The 16,751-nt window shown below is 39.5% G+C and overlaps 1 protein-coding gene across 2 annotated transcripts in view; it reads right to left on the reverse strand.

Annotated features, from left to right (window-relative positions):
• The window catches only part of CFAP69 (cilia and flagella associated protein 69), a 2,033,309-nt gene that overhangs the window by 961,908 nt on the left and 1,054,650 nt on the right, over nt 1-16,751 (reverse strand). The gene's annotated exons all lie outside the window — the stretch shown is intronic.

A 16,751-nucleotide genomic window follows, 5' to 3' on the forward strand; every position in this document is an offset into this window, starting at 1 on the left:
GTCAGGAAATCCTTCTACGTGGCACACCTCATCACAAAAGGGTTCTCATCCAGGAAAAAAGAAATCATTGTTCCCCTCTACTCGACACTCATTAGACCCATTATAGAGTACAACACCCCTTTTGAAATGTACCTCACAAGACATCTGCAGCAGCTGGAAAGGCCACAGAAGTACCTCACAAAGAGGATTACTGGCCTCAAACAGATGACCTACACTGACCATCTCAAAAAAACACCAGCTTTACTCCGTAGCATATCACCTACTCCGAGGTGATCTCTGCCTAACATATAAAGCTATGTCAAACCCAGAGCTGCTGGACATGCTACACCTAAATAAATCCTAATCCCTCTGAGCTACATGCTCTAGGGACCTAAACCTTGTCACCACAAAACGCAGGACATGCTGGAGGGATAGATTCATGTCCCAGAGACTTCCCATACTCTGGAACAAGCTACCCATCTATGTCAAGCAAAGGTCCTCATTAGCACTCTTTGATAAAAATCTTGATGAGTGGATGGGAAATAGGAAATACACCCTGGGGATCACTTCTGTGGTTCTGCTTGACAGGAAACACAGGAAAATTATTTTCTTGGGTGGCATAAGCCAGGGAACCTTGTTGGCTAGGCTTACTTAGGCCCTTGGGCCAATAGCCTAGTACCTACCTATGAACCTATGTACTGAACTATTGTTTTTACAAGTGCCCTCCATAGTAAATGTCTAAGTTTATCATTAAATCCCTGCTTTCTATAATTTACTTTATGTATTAAAGAGTAAACAAACAGATGTTCACACTTACCTCCTTCTGTGCCAGTTCACTGCTGGTTTTCTGTCTCACAACATCCCCAGCAAGTGGAACCCACTCCATTCGCCCTTGCTAAACTCAGGCTCACTCCACTTCCCTACCCTGCCCCCAATTCCCACCCACCCTTACTAGAACTACAATATACTCTCCTTAACTTCTCCCACTCTACCAATTGACTAGGGATTGGGACTAATTTCCCCCACCAAATAAATACTTTCCAAACAGAATCCGACTACTTTGCTCCAATCTCCCCATAGCTATCTTGTCAGCTACTCCTACTTTTCAGAACCACCCTTCCACTTTCTAGAATACCTGTTCTACCCCAAAACTTCTTTAGGTTTATTTTCCTACCATACTACTTTAGTCTTGTATTACAACTCATCTTACACACACACATTCTCTCTATTTAAACTTTTTACTTCATACTTTATCATTCTAGTCATACATTCTATCAATGCTATTTCCTACAATGTTTTCCATTATTATACTGCTGCTTGGCCATTCCAGAACCTATTACATCCCTTTAATTTCTAAGCCCATCCACCACAATACTAATCATAATTCATACTTTCACCTCTGCATCAGCTATCATGATATCTCACTAAGTCTTTATAACCTAAACACCACTCTGATCCTCAGACATAAATTGTTCAACTTCCAACCCCCATCTACAAAAATCAAATATGTTCTAATAAAAATCAAACATATTTCCACCTGCAGACCACAAGCCTCTAAAATCTCACAGTGTGGCAACATCCACTATAACCATGGACCTCCTCTACCAACTTCATCAATGCACACTACCTCTTTCAGCACTCAACTCACCTTCACTCATCATCACAGGCTTTCAACCCCTATTGCACCACTCCTAACTCCAAACCCCAGTCAACTTAAAACATCCCCCCTTCCAACACTTACACTCCAGCAAATGACCATTACTTCATCACAGTAAATCAATGTAGTATTTGTAATAAAGTAACTGAACTGCATGTCTGGATACCTCAATACATCCTTGACATCTTCATCATTATAGAAACCTGGCTCAAATGAAATATTAGTGACACAGAAATTTTTCTCCCTGGGTACAACATAATTAAATTAGACAGGTTAGAAAAGTGGGCCAATGGCAGAGTTCTCCTTTATTCTAACTCTTACAACATATTTCAATTCACCAAGCTTCCATACTGCTAAAACATGTATTACCTTCCTAAATTTAAATAACAAGAACCTATGCATTATCATACTTTATGTACCCCTCCAGACAACAATATACCTATTCTAAAATACAAATAGTTCAGCATGTAACAAAACCATCAAAAGACTACAACATCCCAAACCAGATGCAACACCAAACAATACAAAGGTACCATCCTTGACTGGATATTGGTATTTTAACCCAGTAAATATAACTTGGTCAGTACACTTTCTGATGCTGTAAGTGATCATCTCCCTGCTTATACTCAAAGGCTAAAAAACATGAATTAAAGACAACATGCAATCTTTCTAATTTCAACTCTCAGTCTTTCAATGATACTTTATTGACCACTAAGTGGTCTGCATTAAAAACCTACTCTAGATGAAGCTGTCAACCATTTCAACACAGTATTTCTGAAGACACTTAACAGTCTGGCCCCACTGCATACAAAAAGAGTCAAATCAAATCCAGCTCCTTGGCTTACTGAACAAACTAAAAACCTTATAAAGAACAGGGACATAGCTTGGAAACAATGTCAGAAACATAAAACAGCACCTTCTAACCTTTAGTCAGCTTTGTAACTTATTTTAAAAAACAAGCAAATAATAATTTAAAAAACAATACTACACTCACCTTCTAACTAACCATAACCGCAATCCCACCAAAATGATGTTATTATATAAGTTTTCTGTTAGATCCTAGTAGGTAGCAAAAAAAGACCCTAATCTCTGTCCTAACAACTCACCCCAATAACCTGCAAACTCATTCACTTACATCATAGACTGCATCTCCTCCTTAACTATAAATTCAGCACATACATCTCAACCTCTTAGAGCAAGATATCTGGACAAAGCTATTAATAAAAGTGGGACAAGGGACCAAAAATAGGGACAAGTTTTAAATATTGCTCTTACAAACTTAGAAAGTCAATAGACTAATAGGTTTTGCATTAGCAACAATTTGTTGGAGGATATGAAGTTTGAAACTCAAATGCATGTCATTATTTTCTAACTTCAGTCTTCAATTATTTGTCACTAATTTGACAGAAAAACACAATTGTATGAAAAACAGACCAAAGATATGAGGCAAAAATCTGTACAGTTGAGAGGTATGATTCAACATATTTATCCAGTCCTTCTTCCCAGACTAATACAATCTCTCCACATACCATCTATCTCATGTCCCCTCTAAAACACTCTTCCCCTAAAGAAATTCCACACACCACATCCACTAACTTAGCCCAACCTACCTCTCCCTGCCCCATTTATCCTCAAACCTGTCCCAACTTCGAAGATAAAAAAATGTTTCTTTTTAAACTAGCTGATCATGCTATAACCTACCCAGTTAGTATCAACAGATCCATACTAGAATTCAATTTTCCTTCCATATGGAACAAGGCTCATATCACCCCTGTTCACAAAATCAGAAACTCAACTGAAAACAGCAATAGTATCCCTCCTTTCTAAGCTACTAGGAAATGCATTCACACTCAGCTGCTCTAATATATCCTACAAAATCATCTGATAACCACTACTCCTCATAGTTTCATGCTTGGTCACATTACAACTTCCACCCTTCTTTCCTTCTTGGTTAATGTAAACAGAGAAAGAGACACTGGCAAGGTAGTGTCTGCATTATTTCCCGACCTGTCTATAGCTTTTGACATGATCTCTCAACTGAAACTCTTCAGATAAGTATCAAACACTGGCCTGTCTACTCCTGCTGTAAAGTGGTTCCGTATTTATTTATCTGATGGACAGCAGGCAGTAAAATGTTAAAGCTCTCTCTCCCTTTACCTCTCTAACACCACTGGAGTACCACAAGGTTCCATTCTTGGTCCCCTTCTTTTTAATATCTTCATCAAAAACTTCTACTTCCCCTCCTGGGAAGCCTTTATCGCCCAATATGTAGATGACACCACACTTGCATGCTCCGCTCCTCTAATAGTTTGTCACATCACTTACAAATAGCTCAAGTGTGGATACATCCATGCTAACGCTGGACCAATTCTTCAACTACAATTGAGACCTGCCTTTACAATGCCGATCTACCTCAATGCAAAAAACAATCTCCTGTTCTCCACAAAAAAACTACTGTAATAGCAAACAGAACATTAAAATATTTTAACTAAATAAAACTAGAAGTATCCCCTCATACAAAACTACTAGGTATGATAATGACAGTCTCAAATTCAATCTTTACATCTAAAAGAACATTAAAAAACTCACCAAAAATCAGCATAATGTACCTTCACAAACATTTCTTAAATTTAACCATGAAAATCCCCCTCTCAGCTACATACTTCCTTCCCTCTTTCCTTTACTGAGCTCTGATCCTTACAAACCTCCAAACCACACTATAATCTAAACCCATAGCATGTTATAATAAAATTGCAAATTCGTTCCTAGGTCAACACACATCAATCACCGTTGCCCTGCTCTCCACTCATTAAAATGGGCCGAACATCCAAACTACCTTCTGCTTATTACTGCACATAACATAATTTCTAAACCCACTGGTTGTGTTGCCGTCAACAACATTCTCTCATGCTACCACCCTAATAGACCCCTTCATTCTAAAAACAAACATCTTATCTCCATCTAGATGCCTTATAATCTCCTGATCTCTACCTCCACTCTCACAGTGGCAATAAACTGGCATTCCCTCCTACTACCAATCTGAAGTAACCACAACCTATAAACATTCAAAGCCTCTCTAAAGAAATTCTTATCCAACTCTTGGCTCTGCTCTTGCTCCAGTCCAGGCTAAACTCATACCTACTTTCCTCCTCCTCTGTTAGTAACATGCATTTGTGTAAGTAAACTAACTGTAGATGTCTGAATGACTACTGCTAAAGTACCCTTTGTTATATGGGTTATATCCTGCACCCTGGTGCAGTGGATAGTCCAAACATTAAGGCAAATAACTGATAAAGAGAGCCAGACATACAAAACCTTAAGACATGCCTGAAGACTGGATAAACACGGATATGATGATAAGCATCTTTTAAATTTAGTGTTACCAGGAAACTTGAATGAGGAAGAAGAGGTAATAGTGAAGTGACATCATTTTAAATTTGGGAACTATTACAAACAGGTTTAGGAAATAAAGATCCAGAACTGGTCACCAAGCATTTTCTTTCTTTGGCACTGAAAACATCCTTGAATCAAACCCTTTCCCCAATGGGGAAGGAGAAACTGGTTCTATCACACTCTGGGACATCAAGTGATAAAGGACAATTGGAAATAAGAGAGTCTGGTCTGGTGGATGATGATGTACCCCTGGAAAGGAAGACTTTCCTCCCACTGTCATCTATAACCTTGATGAATGATCTTCAGATCCCATTTGAATGAAACTATCTGTTGCCAAAGAGAAGAGTGAAGATTCAGACTTTCTCGAAATGAAATGGGGCTGCCCAGGTGGGAGGGGGGACAAGGTCTCTTAAACAGTCATTCTGACTTGTTGGATTGTCCTTGGCTTTGGGAGCTTCCAGGATTTTTATTGAAACCCCCTTGTCATTTCTTTTGAATGCCCATTTATCTGCATTTTGTTGAGACTGTTTTAGTTTTTCTTTTGCCAAAATTAGATGAGGGTTAAAAAATTCCGTAGAAAATTTGGAAAAGGAGGGCAGAAAAGTCATATAAGTTCCTTGTATCAGCCTACCCCTTTCATCACACTTTTTGATTACCTTTGCAGCAGAGGGGCCAAAAAGTAAATCTCTATCCAAAGGGGAATTTAAAATTTCATTTTTAAGATCATCTACAAAGTTTTGAGAATTCAGCTAGGCAAACTTCCTCAAAACAGTACAAACCCTGGAAGGAGTATCAACTGAGTCATACACACATTGTAAACGAGTAGTGAGTTGTACAGCAGAATTAACTAAATTATTTAAAGAAGATATTTCCTCACAATAAGAAACTACAGACATAACTTTCCTTATACTTTCACAATGAGTCAGAATAAGCTTTAACATATGAGCCTGACAATTCAAAATTCTGAAAATCAAAGATGCAATAATCTTCCCATCCTGGTCAGAAAGAGAAGGATTGGAATTAAACAAAAATTATGTGCTCACCATCTGTACTGCCTGTTTTCATCCTTCCTCAGCTTATGAGTTTTGGATCTGACCTCTAAGCTTTGAATCCAGTATACAAGCTCCTCCCCTTACCCATAATCTATGTTGTAAACAGCAAGCTACTTTAGAATGAGTTTGCCCATCAAAAATAGAAATTTTGAAAAATAAAGGTGAAAATAGCCAAACACTATCTGACTTACACTCTACCAGCCTGTAGCTGGATAGATACAGAGAGAGAAAGAGAGAGACAGAGAGAGAAAGAGAGAACCTCCAGGCAAGGTTATGTTAGCAAGAGCCATCCCAGTATGAAAATGTGAGAAACTATATACAAAAAAGGAAGAGAGAAGGTGGATGGGTAGTTCAGAAAGCAGACAACAAAGATCTATCGTTATGGCGAGTACATAAATTTTGCACCTGATGTCTTTTCCATCCGTTCTTCAACATATGAGACAGAGTCCCAGCTACTTTATTACATGGGTGGTCTTATGGAAAGATATTTTGGAGCACAGCAGAACCAAAAGAGGCTCTAGAGTTGGATTGTATATCCAATGTGTAGTGTTAGATGAAAGTACAAACTTTAGACCAGGTAGCTGAAGCACAGATGTCATCATTTGGTACACTAGAAAAGAAGACTGTAGACGAAGCCACAGATATAGTGGAATGAGCTTTTGGAATTGAAGGATGTGACAAGCCTTATTCTTCATAGACATAAGATATACACTGTGACAAACAGTATGAGAGGATGCCTTTGTGTAGTAATTTTCCTAATTTAGCAGTAGAAAAGGATACAAATAATTGGTCAGATTTTCAGAAAGGTTTTGTCTGATGTAAGTAAAAACATAACTGTAATGTATATTCACCCTTGTTCGAAAAATCTGGGAGGAACACTGGAAGATTTATAGAGTGATTAGGGGAGATAACAGAGACTGATTTTCAGGTATACTCTCTCTCTTTGTGAAATATTAGAGAAGGAGGTTTTGAGGACAAAGCGTGCAGCTCTGAAATTCTACTAGCAGAAGTGATAGCAATCAGAAATAAGGTCTTCAATAATAAAAAAACTTTAAGTCAACCCTTGCAGCAGGTTCAAACAGGGGACCAGTCAATGCCTGTAGTAAATTTGTAATGTCCCAAGGATGAACCGGGTCTATAAAGGGTGGGCAAAGAAGGTAAATTCCTCAAAGAAAAGCCTTGGATAATCTAAGGGGTGCTGTGGGTGTGTGATTTCTTCACTCTCATGGAAAGAAGATATTGCAGCTAACTGTACCTTGATGGTGGAGTAGCTGGCTCCACACTTAAGAAAATGGGTGAGGAAATGTAAAATTGCTGGAAGAGGAGCCAAAAAAGGTCAATATTATTTTCAAGCACCGAAATAGAAAACCTTTTCCATTTGCATCTGCAAATTTTCCTAGTAGAGAGTTTTTTGGAAGAGGACAATGTGCGGACGACTGAAGATTAAAATCTGGACTGTCAAACCATCACTGGAACTGGAGAAACCATACAGTCAGATTGAATGACTGAATGTTTGGGTGGGGCGACCCCAGTGGGTGAAAAAAAAGATCTGGGTCCGAGCCCAGCACTCAGGAAGGGTGGACTAGATGAAGCCAGAGGAAAGCAAACCACACCTGTCAAACCCAATTAAGGGCCTGTGAGGATGACTGCAACCTTCATCGCATATGCTTTTTGTAAAAACTTTGGAAGCAAGGGCATTGGAGGAAAGGCAAAAAGGAGTCCCGGGGACCAAGAGTGCGTTAGAGTGTCCCTGGGTGACTTCCCCTCTCGGAGAATTAGAGTGAAAAACCTGCTGCATTTGGTATAGTGGAGAAGGCAAAGAGATAGTAGCAAGGTCAGCCCATTGGTTGAAAATCCAATCCGTTACTAATGGATTGAGGGATGACACATGATGGAGTAAAATAGAACTACTCAAATTGTCTGCAAGGATATTTGATTTCTCTGGGATGTGCATTGCTATCAGAAAGCGTCAAGATGATATCACCCACTGCCACACTCTCATGGCCTTCTGGTACAACAGATAAGATCCAGCTCCTTCCAGTTTGTTGATGTATCAAACTGTAATCTGGTCTGTGTAGATAGAAATTGCACCCAAGGGGGTAGAGTTCTGAAAACCCTGCAACACTAGGAGAACTGCTCTCATATCTCCAGTACATTGATGTGCAGACTGGCTTCTGTTTGAGAACATGTGCCTTGGACTGTCTTTCTCAGATAATGCCTTCCACACCCACTCCAGTTGGGAAGCATTCAATGTGATCAATATGGCTTGAGGGGAAGGAAGAGGGAAAGGATGTCCTTGTAGAACATGTGGAGATTCCAGTCACTGCTGTATGTGTGTTTGCAAATGTTCATTAGTGATACTTGAAAGGACATGTGTTATTTCCTGATTGACCATTGAACTGCCAGAGTCCACTGACGTACCCACATGTAGAATCTGGCTAGGGGAACTAGTGTGACAGAGGCTGCCATGGGGTCTAGAAAATGAAGAATTAGTTTTGTTGGTTGCTTCTTGTTGGATAAACTGTCCCAAGCTTGTTGATGAAGTGATCTAGCTCTTGTCTGTGGGAGTATTGCTATCTGAAGATTTGTGTCCAGAAGTGATCCAATAAATTCTAATGAATGAAATGGTTATGCCTCTGATTTTGTTGGAATCACTGTAATCCCCTCGTCTGTGCAGAGTTGCAGCAAGGAATCAAGGAATCTCTAGCTTGAATGAGTAAATTCCTGGTAAAAGTAGTGATGAACCAGTCATCCAGATATAGGAATACTTAGACACTGTGCAGGTCTAGACAAGCTGCAACTACTGTCATGCACTTATTAAACACCCAGGGGGCTGTTGTGAGACCAAAGGGTAGAGTTCTGAACTGGAAATGACTAGCTCCCAGCCAGAAGTGAAGGAACTTCCTGGAGCGTCTGTCTATTTTATGTGGTAGTACTCACCCTGAAGATCTATCGACTACAATGGTCATTCTTTCCCAGTAGGTGGGTAGAATGGACTGAACATCATAAACTTGCTCAAATTTGGCCTTATGTCCCTGTTTTTCTTTGGCACTGAAATAATCTTGGGTAAATTCTGGATCCTCTCTGTTCTGAAGGGACCTCTTGGATAACACAATTTCTTAAAAGCTTCCTTATTTCTGAAGCAGCTTCTTCCTTTTATGAGGATGGAACATCAGGAATTCTTTTCGGCGATGGAGGAAGGGGATGGAAGGGAATGAAATAGCCTCTGGTAGTCATCCTCTGTACCCATCTGTCTTGAGTGATGGATATCCAGGTTGCTTGATGCAGAGATAAGTACCCCTAACTGACACCAGAGTGCGATAGTCAGGCAACTGTTCAGGAATACTGAAAAGGTTGCTTTGAAAAAGGATCTCTGAAGCTGTGATTTTACAGGCCACCTCTGCCCCTTGGGTGACATTCATTATAAGAGTTCCCGCCACCTTGGGGTCTTTCTCTCCAGAAATATCAGATGTAAATTCCTGGGATTTACAAAACCAAATTCTCTTGCCTCCCTTCTGGTTTCTGCAGAAGGTCCTTTGAAGGGTGGAAATTTTGATCCCGGTGACAGGCAAGGATTTATCATCTATCTCACTTCTTCAAATAGTCTCCTTAACCACGGGAACAAAAAATGGCTGATCCACTGTATGGGGTGTTGATGAAGGACATTTTGAAATGTTTCAAAAAGTCACATAGCAAGATGCAGGCAAGCTTTCTTATGGAAATAGCTGTGCCAGCTGCTCTAGATGCACCCTCTGTGGAATTTAAGGTGCATATAGGCATTGAATAAAGACTGTAGGGTAGCCTACTGGGAATCAAAAAGATGTTCTTTGATCCACAGACAAGGTCCCTAGGAGAGATTTGGCCATTTCTTTGGTCAAATTCCTCTGGAAATGAGGAACATGTACCAAGTAATTAAGCGTTCTCACCAAAAAAGTAGATGAGGCATAAACACGCTTCCCCAATCTGTCCAATACACTTGACTCCCTGTTTTGTGGAGGGACAGAGGAACTTTGCTCTGCAAGTTTCTTCTTAGTGGCTGTGGCCACTACCATGGAATCTACTGAGATCAGGTCTGTCATATCATCATCCCAGGGGACTAACCAGAAGTAGAAGGGCCAGAACCAAAAGGCTTAAGGAAAGCTGATTCTTCCATAGAAGGCATTTGGGAAGACCAATCACTTTCTGTCAGAGAAGTTTGAGTATCTCTCTGAATGAGACAACCTCAAGAGGGGATCTGGGAGAACCCTCTCCCTCATCAAAATCAGTGTTAGTGGTAGGGTATTCATCAGGTGAATCCAAGTGCTTCCTTTTGTACTTGCTGTTCCTGTGTACCTCTTCTGTGGGTTATTCAGGAGTGGACTCAGGAGCTGATATATTTAAGTTATTTATTTACTGACATCTGGTGACCAGGAAAGTCTGACTGAGTCAGGAACCCATTTTCAGTGGAGGCCCGGGGACAAAAGTTCCAGCAATAAAACTTTGCATATACAAGTAAAAACAAAAGTTGTTACAGTAACATTTGTGTATAGATTACAATAGAATTTGTGAAAGAGTATTTACAGTAGAAATTGTAGATATTATTAAAAAAATACAATAACAATGAGCAGAACAAGATATATGTACCATAATTGTTATCTATTTAGGAGTAAGATAAGACAATATCTGATAGTACTAGCAGGAAAAATGGCTGACATATACAAGATGTTTGGTTAAGGTGTATAAGTATATTGAGTTAAGAATGTATTTCAACTCAGTAATTCTAGCTTCATGAGTGGTTTAGAGAGATATTCTCCTTAATAGCAGTCAAGGGGACAGATAGAAGACACAACGATGATGGGTGATAAGAAGATTGAGATGTGGTTGGGTAGTTATTTGCAGGAAAGAGGAAGAGAGAGAGAGAGAGAAAAGAGGGAGACATGCTTAGGAACAAAATTCCTAACTACATTTGGCAGAGCCTCTCACTAACACTCTTCAAGAGAAACCTTGACAAGTGGATGGGTAACAGAAAATACACTCCTAGGATCACTTCATTGGCTCTTCTTGACAGAGGCTCAGTTAATTAATCAATGGGGTGGCGAAAGCTGACACACTCTGGCTAGGCTTATAAATGCCCTCGGGCAGATAGCCTAGTACCTACCTATGAACCTAAGAACCTATGAACATAAGAATGAAATAGTAAGAGGCTGAATGTTGTGAGTGTGATAAAGGGCAAAGTGGGAGATAGGTGGATGTGAGGGGAAAATGGGAGATAGGTGGATGAGATAAATTAAATGTGTGCATAGGTGGATGAGAGAAGTTAAAAGGGGAAAGGAGAAAGTTACCTGTTGGCTTTGGAACAAGGGCAGATATGTGAGTTAAAAAGGTAGGTTTTAGTGTAAGCTTGAGTCTCTCCTAAGAGGGCTGACTCAAGGTTTCTGGAAACTGGCAGTCAGAATGGGACAATAAAAGTAGACATGTAGACGCTGGGAAATCCTAGGGGGAAGGGTTGGATCCAATTCCAAGGGGGTAGTCTTCTCTCTAGGTTGAGTGAACACTCTTCTGAAAGCCTCAAACACCAGACTTAACACGGATCTGGGGAGCCTCGCTGAGAAGCCAAACACTTCTCAAGGCGGCTCAACCTTAGATGCTCAGAGTCAATGCCAGTGGCTTGGCTCAGAGACTCAGATCTGAAAGGGTCGGAGCCAACTTTGTCAGAGAACTCATTGGAGCTGAGGATGTACAGAGACTTGGTTCCAATGCAGATATACCCTGGACAAGAGCCAAATACAAGGGCTCCAACTTGAGAGGTCAAGTTGCAGAAGAAGCTATTAAAAAATGAGGGATAGAAATAGTTCCTCTGGGTCTGACAGCAGCCAAAGCTGGAAGGACCCACGAAGAGCACTACAGATGTGATGCTTGCTCTGAGGGTGTTGATGGAAAAGTATAGAGAAGGTCAGAAGGAGGTGCAGTGTGTTTTTGTGGACTTAGAGAAAGCATATGACAGGGTGCCTAGAGAGGAGTTGTGGTATTGTATGTGGAAGTCAGGAGTGGCAGAGAAGTATGCAAGAGTGGTAAAGGATATGGATGAGGGAAGTGTGACAGTAGGGAGGTCTATGGTAGGAGTGACATACGCATTCAAGGTGGAGGTGGGATTACATCAAGGATCAGCTCTGAGCCCTTTATTATTTGCAATGGTGATGGACAGGTTGATAGACGAGATCAGACAGGAGTCCCCGTGGACTATGATGTTTGCAGATGACATTGTGATTTGTAGTGAGAGTACAGAACAGGTAGAGGAGACCCTGAAGAGGTGGAGATATGCTGTAGAGAGGAGAGGAATAAAGATCAGCAGCACTAAGACAGAATATATGTGTGTGAATGAGGATGACAGAAGAATGGTGAGGATGCAGAGAGTAGTGTTGGCGAAGGTGGATGAGTTTAAATACTTGGGATCAACAGTTCAGAGTAATGGTGAGTCTGGAAGACAGGTGAAGAAGAGAGAGCAGGCAGGATGGAATGGGTGGAGAAGAGTGTCAGGAGTCATTTGTGACAGACGGGTACCAGTAAGAGTGAAATAGAAGGTCTACAGGATGGTAATGAGACCAACTATGTTATAAGGGTTGGAAACGGTGGCACTGATGAAAAGACAGGAGTAAGGGCTGAAGGTGGCAGAGTTAAAGATGTTAAGATTTACACTGGGTGTGATGAGGATGGACAGGATTAGAAATGTGTATATTAGAGGATCAACTCAGGCTGGATGGTTTAGAGACAAAGCCAGAGAGGTGAGATTGTGTTGGTTTGGACATGTGCTGTGGCGAGATGCTGAGTATATTGGGAAAAGGATGCTAAGGATGCAGCTGCCAGGTAAGAGGAAAAGAGGGAGGCCTAAGATAAGGTTTATGGATGTGGTGAGAGAGGACGTGCAGGTGGCTGGTGTGACAGAGCAAAATGCAGAGGACAGAAAAAATGGGAACAGATGATTCGCTGTGGTGACCCCTAACGGCAGGAGTCAAAAGAAAAAGAAGATGATCTAATAATTTTCATAACACATCTAAATGATGACTGTATTCTATATACCCATTTATTTTTTGTCCTGTCCATAATTACATGCCTCAGTAAGTTGTCTGTTCATTATCCACACCCCTTCCCCAAAATTAGTAAGGCATTCCTGTTTATCTGCTTACATATTTTTGTGATCATGCTGTTGATTCATGTTATTTATCAGTGATATTATGTCCTTCATAGAATGATTAATAATCAGCTCCATTAAGATCTAACTAAAATCAAGATTATTACTATAATGCACTCTGTTTAGATGTCCTGAGTCTCTCCTTCCACCATATTCTGCTTGCTAACACCCATCATCTACCATGTGTTAAGTAGTGTGGTGAATCACATTGCCTCCCTTAAACCAGGATAAGCAACCTAGCACTGGCTATTCCTTCCCATCCTCACTGGCAAGCTAAGGAGCCATGTATGCTATTTTGTGGAATGAATTATGCTGCTCAGTTTCAATGTCATTTAATGGAATTCAAGTGCTTTGTTACAGTTCACTGTGTTTAGCTGTGCAGAAGTTCTTTAATGTCTCCCTTCTTCTGTACCAACCCACTACCAATTTACTTGTGTTGAAGCTCTTCAACACTGCTTTGTGGAATGATTTATATAGTTTATTTCCAATATCACTTAATGAAGTCTAGTATTTTTACTATGATTTATTGCACTTAGCTTTGATTTCTGTATTGTCTTGCAGGTTGCTGTGCTGTTGATGCTTATTTTGTAGTATTTTGCACAACCTGTCGTACTTCTATTCTTCTCTACTGCAGCCCTCTTCAGTTATATTAGGTCCATATTACCCACTGCAAGTATCTCTGGGCCAGTCTGCTGTCCATTCTAACATATCAATTGGGATGGCCCTTACAGTGTTTCACAAAAAAAGTTTTACTTTTATAGTTGAGTTTAATTATGCTGATATTGTTGTTAATGGGTACTTTTCAATGTGTATTTTAGGGCACAGTTTCCCTTATTAAAAAATGAAATAAAATAAAATAAAAATAACTCATTCCCTATTTGCAGAATAAGTAAATAAATAATTTATAGACTCAATATTCTCTTACTCAATAAATATCTTCCTTGTTCAAGGAATTAAATGAATAAATAAACAATATAATAGCATTTCTCAAACTTGGAAAAGAGCTCTGCCAGTCTGAGGGATTAAATAAAAATAAATAAATTAGATAACTGAGTAAATAAAATGGTAGCATGCCTCCTATATAGGAAAGTTCTGTTTGTTAGGAGATCAATGAAAGAAGGTAAGAAAGACAGAAACAAATATGAACTCTATAACCACACCTGTCACTCAACAAGTCAGAAAACTGGACATAAGTATTCCTCGTTTTTAATGCAGCACATGGCCCCTTACATGAATCTTAGCCTCTTTAATGTAAAAACATCTGAAATGATTGAATTTAGAGTTTTTTTGTTTTTAATGGACAGAGCAGTGGTGCAGCGGTAGCATTGTTGCCTCACAGCAAGACATTCTCAGGTTCGATTCTTGGCTGGAGTGCCTTCTGTGCAGAGTCTGCTTGTCCTCCCTGCGTTTGTGTGGGTTTCCTCCGGGTGCTCCTGTTTCCTCCCACATTTCAAAGACATGCATCTAAAGCATTTCTCCCCAGGCCTCCACTGAAAATTGGCTTTGTTCCAAGTTTGACTTTCATGGTAAACAGATGTTAAATAAATAAATAAAGAAATTTCTATTTGGTAACTTTTTTTCTTTATGTGGTATTATTGTCACACATGTAAATAAACAGACTGTCCCAGTTGGGGTGGCTTCTCTATTCTCCCCCAACCTCTTTGCAGGTCATTATTTATATATTCTTCTTTTATTTTACATACTTAATCTTTAAAAAAATGTGCATCTCTTGTTAAGACAGACATCTTTATTAGACAAGAGATGCTTGGGGGTGGGTACTGCTGTCTGATAAATGTTTACAGTAACTGCAACCCACTAACTCAGCTATGTTTTGTCCTTTTCATTTTGTACTACTCATTTACGTTTTTTAGTCTCTTTCTTTCTGAGCCTCCCTGGCATATGCTGATGTTAGGAAAGAGTTTCCTCAAATATTATCTTTGGGGCAGCAAAGCAGATAGGGAATTCACATTCCCCCATTCCTGACATACACACTCCATTCTAATTATATTATTTATTTAAACATCCTCACATCCTGTTCTTATTCCTCTCCCTACACTGCCTTCATCCTACAGTTTGCCAGTTAATGCCTGACCAGCTATGACCACAAATGCAGCCCTCTTCTAAAGAACTTACTGTATTACAGCCAGGTACAAAAAAATGTTATGTGTCAATATAAGCAATCATATGTTCAGCAGAGGTCACTGCTGTATATTTAATTTATCAGGAATACTTCAAAGCCATAATGTACACATTACTGTATAATTATATGATTTACTAGGGCTGTTTTAAATTCAATATATAGATGTTTTTACTTGAAAATACTATCACAATGTGTTTTACAGATGATCATATAGCTTGCTCTTTTACACTATTGTCCTGCCTCAGTATAGCATTGTTCACTTCAGTTGTTCCTAGAGTTCAGCTGGTAGACTGGATTACATGTTAGTTTAAGCTGTTTGCATTTTATTATGTGTGTCAGCATCCAGTTAATAAAGGCTTAATATATTTTTTAACAAATTTTACACTATCCTTTATATTTTCAGAACAGTATTGGAAGCACTCTCTCTCTCTCTCTCTCTCTCTCTATATATATATATATATATATATATATAGGCGAATGACCCTCAATTATTGATTATCCCCAAGACAGCCAAACTCTTAAATCTATCCCACTGTTCTGCTTCATTTTTATCAGATGTACCAGTTACTGTCCTGTGGGTATACTGGTCTGATACCTGTGTTTTTACTCAAGTTACCCACTCCACTGATCTCTACCCCCCACTTTATGAAATACTTCCTTCATCATAACCAAACACATCCCTTTGAGTTTTGTCAACTTCCCAGCCCAGTTTCTCCTTTTCAGTTACAAATCTTTTCTTTTTTTTAAGCAGGTTGTTCTTACATCATTATCCATTCTCTCTTCAGCTTGATTTCACTGTCACTCTAATCAAAGTATGAGATTTCCATTCATGTCATGCTGCTTATTTACTTAATTTCCTTACTGCCAACCCACCTCCTACTGCAGTTTATGTTTCTCAATGATAATCTAGTTGCAATGGAGAATTCTTTAAATTAGCCCATACATTTTATTATAAAATAATACAGTCGTATAAGTAAACTTACCATACTACAAAAGTGATCTATTAGAAATAAGATCAATGTTGCAGTAGCCAAAGCTATGTGGTTCCTACCCTCACTGACCATCCAGCTTTTAAAGTGAAAGGGCGCCTTACATGTGCTCTATCAGGAGCTTGAGAGGATCTCTGTATAAAAGTACAATGAAAACATGAAAGTAATCAGAGTTTTCTTACCTAGAAGAAGAGAGGCAAGAGCCTTAAAAGAAACAATGTTAGGAAACATACCAAAAGGTAAACTATGCACATAAGAGTACATACATCAACATCCTGGCAATATAAAGGAAATCACTCTGAAAGAAGGGGGCTAGAGGGATTGCTGGCTATTTCAACAGTGATCTGTTAGAACATGTACTGTTATGGTGGTA

This window comes from Protopterus annectens, chromosome 3.part1 (assembly GCF_019279795.1).
Source record: "Protopterus annectens isolate FY-2018-M chromosome 3.part1, PAN1.0, whole genome shotgun sequence".
Classification (NCBI taxonomy): domain Eukaryota; kingdom Metazoa; phylum Chordata; order Ceratodontiformes; family Protopteridae; genus Protopterus; species Protopterus annectens.